Here is a 7,085-nt window from a genome sequence, read left to right as displayed (position 1 = left end):
GTTTAATTACAGATAAGAGTTTGACTCTCCTTCCTGAGTTGGCTTTGAACTAAGACAGTAAGAAAATCAAGTCACATCAACTGTATGGACTTCTCTCTTGAACCAAGAAATACTAGATGAAGTTTTTTATAAAGGTAATATTTGACAATTTTTAAAAGAAGAGAATATGTGCAGCAAAGAAGCCATAGCTTAAATAACTCAGCAAATGTAGGTGCACTGAGTTATATTGGAAAATTTTTTCTGCTTGGGAAGATTACTATTGACTGCGTAGTTTCTTTTGGGGAAACTTCAAGTACATTTCACATTATCATTGGTCATGGGGCATGAACTCTGATCCTGGGCATGTGCCTCAGCTCTTCAGATCAAGTTGGGTACTCTGCCACTTTAGTTACAGCACCACTTCCGGGTTTCTGGTAGCTAATTGAAGATGTGTCTCATGGACTTTCCTGACCAGGCTAGCTTTGAACCACAGTCCTCTGGTCTGAACCTCCTGAGTACCTAGGATGACAAGTGTGAGCCACCAGCACCCGTCTCATATTTGCATGTATGTGCACTTAATGACACTGTAGACAAATAATGGAAATTTGAATCAAGTGATGACCTTGCATCTTTTCAGAAAATTTGAGGTAGCAATAAATATGTCATCCTTTTCCATGTTGTTACATTAATGACTCATGAGCCATTGGACTCTTAATTTAGCATCCTCTGAGGTCTGCATCGGTGGACTTAGTATAATTAATTTTTAGTAGATAAATAGAGAAAGACTGAGATTTTTAGAAAGCAAAGGAGATCAGATATGAAACAACAACATAGAATGGGATAAAACTTATCTCACAGAGATTAAGAACTACCCTAAGTGATTTAGAATGCTAAAGGAATGAGGAATAAGCCTACTTGATAACTAGTTCTTTCATAACCAAATATGGTTCCCTAGAACAGTTTCTGGTATAATTTAGTTATTATTATCATTTATTTCTTGCATCTGGATTTATTCCTTCACTTCTATCACAACTATTAATTAGCTGGTGCATTTTTGGTGCCAAAACTGACCAAAAATTTTCCAAATCTCACTTAGACTTAGATTAATCCTCACCTGATATCTAAGCACATTCTTGACATTAATTGCCATGACCAGCTAACAAAATGTTTTTTTTCCTCAATGCAGTCTTCTAATATAGGTAAAGAACATGAATTAAGAACTATTGTTAGGTCATAGTTGGAAGGAGCAATAATATATTCCAAGTATAGTTTCTTTATTTGGCATTTACTAGTTAGGTGAATTTTTTTTCCTGTCCTGGGTCTTGAACTCAGGGCCAGGGAACGCTTCCTGAGATTTTTCTTGTTTTGCTTAAGGCTAGTACTCTACCACTTGAGGCATAGCACCACTTCTTTTTCTGTTTATGTGGTACTGAGGAATTGCACCCAGGGTTTCATGCATGCTAAGCAATCACTGTACCATGAAGCCACATTCCCAGAGCCTTAAATGACTTTCTTAAGATGACTTTGCTTTTTCATTCCATTACTATGTATTATAATTTAGGTTAGGTGGTAGAAAAGGAAGTGAAAAAAAATATTAAGCCCAGTAAGGCTGACATTACTGTCACATCATTAAGGAAGTACAGTGTTAAGACCTTTAGGACTCATAGGGCTCTTGCATGTGACATTATTAGTTTACATTATTATATAATATTTTGCATTATTATGTAAAAAAACATTAACAGTCATCTCCAACATCCATAACATTCTGCTTCCACTTTCAAGTTCAAGAGCCAAAAATTTAAGCCTTTTTATTGATTAGATGTGTTTCCTAGGAAGGAAGAATGAGGATGTGGAAGGTGATGTTGGAAAAATATTTATATTGGCTCCTAGTCCACATTTTTTGCATTTTTAAAAAATATTACTGATGAACTCCTATATCTTCTTGACTATGTTGTCTGCACAAGATGCAGATAAAGGAAGACATTTATTCTGGTGGATCATCACATATATTAACAAAATCCAGTTCTGCAAAAAATATTACTAGTATGAACTATTGACTATAAAATGGTTTCTTGTCCTAGCAGAACAAAATGCAGTATTGAAATGATTAGTCCAGCTTTCTTTGAGATTTTATGCTGTCTCAGTATCAAGATGTTCTCTAATTCCAGTAATATACAAGCACAAAAGATCTGATTTGAAGATCTCAGTAGTTTTAGAAACAAAGGTACATAGTAGCTTCCTTCATGCAGAGGCATGTGATGGCATGTATGACTGATCATATTGTAATTATCTTTTTTTCCTCTTCATCTCATGTTTCATATTTTGGCATATTAATCTGTCCTGCATCAGCTCCCTGTAGGTGAGATTTACCTCTACTCTGCAATGTCAAGATGGAGCATGTGACTTACTTCAGCTTACAAAAATGAACCAGAAGTGGTGAAAGGCTATTTCTAGGGGAAGATTTCTATCCCATTGTCTGGGTCTAAGAGTTAACTTCTTTTCCCTTAGCTATAAAAATAGCATATTTCCAGAGGGAATCTTTTTTCAACTTATATACTGAAAGAATATAGCATGTGAAATTGAGGCAAAACTCAAACACAGGAAGAATTAAGCTAATATTAGAATATGATACTAAGATATTACTTTCTTACTCTTCTTGTATACCTTTATGATAGTTTCCTACAGCACTTCAGCATTTTAGAAATACTAAACAAGTATTAAACAGATAACACTTCCTGTTTGATACTATTACATTTATTACATTTATTTTTTAAATAAATAAGCATTCTATATGTGGTCACTTGAGGCGTTAACTTTTTCTATAAATGTGTATAATCACTCTAGAGCACTGTATCTAACACCTACAATCATTATCCAGACCTTGTGATTGAGATGAGGAAGAACAAAAATATCTAGATTTCTCACTTCTCTTTTCCTCTTCTCCTTTTTTTAATGAGAATTCTCATCCTTTCTCCAAATTCTCCTATTAATAAAGGAAGAATGAGACATTGTGCATATCAAGCAAAAGGCTTCAAAGCCAGAATTTTATTCTTTCAGAAATAGATGAAGTAAATCAGAATGGCTAAAGGAAGAAGGAAAACATGATTTTTTCCCCTTACTAGTTTCAACAATAGAGTCTGAACACAACTCTAAATATTTAATAAACCATTTGCTTTGGCTAATTTTTAAAAATATAGTGTTTTAAAATAAATAATTTTCAAAATTAAAAAAATTAAATATATAGTAATTTGTTGTTTGCTTTTGGTAGGCATGAAATAAGACTGCATTAACATTGTGTGAGTTGAAAGGCTAAATTTTATCTGAATCTAAACAAAATGAAAAATATATGATGTTAAGTTAAATAGCCTTTAGGTACATTTTCTACATGACATATACACAGGGACATTTTTTTCTTTTTTCCTCTCCACAGTTCAATAAGCAGTTTATGTAATTCAAATAGCTGTGTATATTTCAGAAATAGATTAGACATAAAAAAGTTAGAATAAGAAAACCAGGATTGGTGGTGCATTCTTTAAAAATTTCAGTCAAATAACTATTAACCATAATTCCAAAATAATAACAAACAAATGCTCTTGAAAAGAGGATATTGTAAGCAGCATATACAGAGTGATAGTGCCAGAACTGCTTCAGGAACTGCTCTCTGACATTTAAGATTTCTAGTACATGACAATGTTTTAATCAGGATTAAAGGCTTTCAGGAACTAATTTTTTTAGTTATATTTCGTTGAAGAAATACCTTTTCATAATTAATGAAAAGATCGCAGGTTTTAGTAGAAAGAATGCTTACACACTCATTGTGGTAGGCAGTAAAATGCTTTTCCAAAATATCTATAGTCCTGAAATATCTAATCCATCAAATGTAGATTTACATTTTATATATGTTTGTAAAATAATCACCTTTCATTATCTAAGGAACACAAATTTGAATAATTATCAGATGGGGAAAGTATACTCAAAAGTCCAAGCTGTAGTTCGAGAGGGACATTATTAGGTAAGAACCATCAGAAAGATGTAAATATGCTACATTAGAAGATAAAGGAAAAGACAACAATCCAGATTCTGAAGTTTCTGGAAAGCGGAACAGGAAGTAAATGCGTTTTCCACTAGAATCATCTGAAAAATATTTCAGTTCTTTAGGGGGCTCAATTTTAATCTAGTGAGAATTATTTTAGATGTTTGTCCATTAGAACTGTAAAATGATAAATACGGATTGTTCAAGCCAATTAACTTGTAGAAATATTTTACAGAAGATTTGATTTAGTAAACTAACTCAACTACAGCCTCTCCAGATGCAACCGCAAGGTTACCACATGTCCTAGTTTCTGAGAATAAAAAAAAGTTGCCACTAGGTTTGTACACATGTATGATATACATACTACTAAGGGCCTTGCATTAATGAAGTCTTGAAATTCTAAATAATATTTAAATAAGAAGGTCCTTTTCTTCATTTTCACATTTGGGAATCACTAAGTACCAAAGTTATGTACAAGGCTAAGGTAAGAATATAGAAATGAAATCTGTCTTCTAATGTTATAAAGATGATTTATGTCACTTTGATTTACAGTTGTAAGGTAATGAAAAATAAGGTAAAACAGAAACAGTAAGTCAATTTTATATCTTTCCTAACATTCCAACAGACATTAGAGAATCCAGTAAAGATACAGCAATCGCAGGATGATATAGGATGTTATAGGATCACTAGATGGTGAAAAAAAGGTAACAAGAATGGGTCCCCTGGAACAATGGGAAACAAAATCTACACCTACACATTGTGATATAGCTAGAAAATAGTTTCTACAATGCTAAGTCTTTATATTTTAGGTTTGTTTACACAGCAACTTTACTCTCTAGGAAATGATTCTTTATTAATACACAAGTGTTTGCAGCTTATAACCCAGCAACAAATAATGTTTCTATATATAAACAAGCATGATACTAAGAGTAACCAAGGCTACTTGCATTGCTATAGCTGATAAAGAAGAATGATCTTGGGGAATAGTCAAACAATCTTGAACTTTTTTATACCTTTCCTCGTGTCCAACATGAGAAGTCATAGTCTAGATATGTCTCATGGACTTTCCTGCCTATGCTGGATTTGAAATATGATTCTCACCTGTCAGCCTCCTTAGTAGTTAGGGTTACAAGCATGAGCCATTGGCGCCTAGCTACATAATTATTTTTTACACATTTATGAAGTATGAAGTGGCAATCCCATTCATTTATATGTTGCTTAATGATCAAGCTACATCATATCCATTAATTTCTGCGTGTAACATTTCTTTATAGTGAGAATGCTCAAAAACTTACCTTCTGGCTGATGAAATATCTATTCTTAACTATAATCACTTTGCCTCTTGTAGTATAAAATTAATATATTTACTTTTAGTCACAGAAGTCTGCTAATTAAAGTTATATAAAACATGAATTGTAAATGACAGAAATTCATAGTTTCATTCCTTGTTTAAAGAAAATGATAATGCATTTTTTCAATTATATTTCTTTGGAATGTGTAATATTCATTGATTTAACTTAAAATTGATAGCAATTACATCATATCTAGTTGATTCAAACTTGTATTTAAAAATTGTACACTTAACACAAATATACTTCCACTTTCTTCTAACACATGATAAAAATAACAGTATAGGAAAGTTTGGTGTTAGCTGTTCATGTGTAGAATCATAGAAACTTAGGAGGCTAAGACCTGAATATTTTAATTCAATATCAGTCCAAACAGAAAAAATGTGAAAACTTATCTCCAATTATCTAGCAGGAAGCAGAAGTTGAGGATGTGGCTCAAGGAATAGCGTGTCATAAGCCATTAGCAAAGAATACAACAGAGACTATTAAACATTGAGTTCAAGCCCTAAAAATGGCAAGTACATAAAAGACAACAACAAAAAAGTGATATGAATATCAATAATAAAGACAAAATAGTAGAAAAGATCATGAGAAACGTGTGTGAACATCTGGAATTCAGAAATCATTTGACAGAATTTTGATTCATGAGAGGTAAAAGTCACAGTATAATTTGAACAATCTCATTGAAGTCATTTGTGTTGAAATCTGGCTATTGGGTAACATGTGAAAGAGCAGACTGGATTACCTGACATAGCAGACATTGCCTGTAACTATACACCATCCCACTCTGAAAAATTCTAAAATCGTGCTTGTTAATTTTAAAAGAACCTCATGCTAGAGACTTTTTGATCCACACAGACTGGGGTCCTTATTTTGAGGCTTCAGACCAGTGCTTTTATTTAGAAACACTTCTGTTTTACTCCCCTTCACTGGTGTAGCTATATCTTACTAAGCTGGCACCAAGCCACTCCCTAGAAATTGGGCAAGAGCATTTGCTGATGCTCTTCCAACTTCTCTCTGTGGCTCAGAATAGCCAGACTCTTGTAGCTAAGATGGGTTACTTTGATGTCCAGGTGGCCTTAAACTGGAGATAAACATGTAATGGATATGTCAACATGAGTTAGTTTCAAACTATGATCTTCAGATCTGAGCCACTATGCTCAGCCCAGTATTTCCAGTAAGTTACTTAATCTTTCTGACACTCAGGTTCTTCCTGTGTGGAAAGTGAAAAGAATTACTTTGTGTACCTAAGAATCCAGTTGGAGTTATGACTGGGTGCAGGAAGTATAAGTGTTCAGGATGTGTGGACAGTCTGACACGCTCATAAAACTACTGGTATTTATATTTAAATGAATTCCAGGAATTGGAAACAAGAGGGATTTTTCTGTTCTTGTTTATCTTTTTATGGACATTGAAGGAGCCACAGAAATTCAAGGAGAACAGGGAAATAAATGCAGCAGTTGTACTCTGTAGATATTATATTCAAAATGAGCTATACCTCTTGTGGACAGGGACAGGAGGGAAAATCAGAGAGAGAACAAAGTTATGAGATTGTCAAACAAGAAGTGAACTCGTTAGCGACTTATAAAATGGTGATCTGTATGTACACTACCTTAACAAAAACCATTTGAAAAATCCAGGCTGATTATTCTCTCTTCCAATTTTGTAGAGGCCCTTAAGACTCAGGCTCACCTCGAGTTTTTGAAGGTCTCATTATATGATAA

Source organism: Dipodomys merriami, unplaced genomic scaffold (assembly GCF_024711535.1).
Source record: "Dipodomys merriami isolate MVZ:Mamm:240054 unplaced genomic scaffold, mDipMer1.0.p SCAF_101, whole genome shotgun sequence".
In the NCBI taxonomy this organism is placed as follows: Eukaryota; Metazoa; Chordata; class Mammalia; order Rodentia; family Heteromyidae; genus Dipodomys; species Dipodomys merriami.
This window is presented reverse-complemented; position numbering follows the sequence as displayed.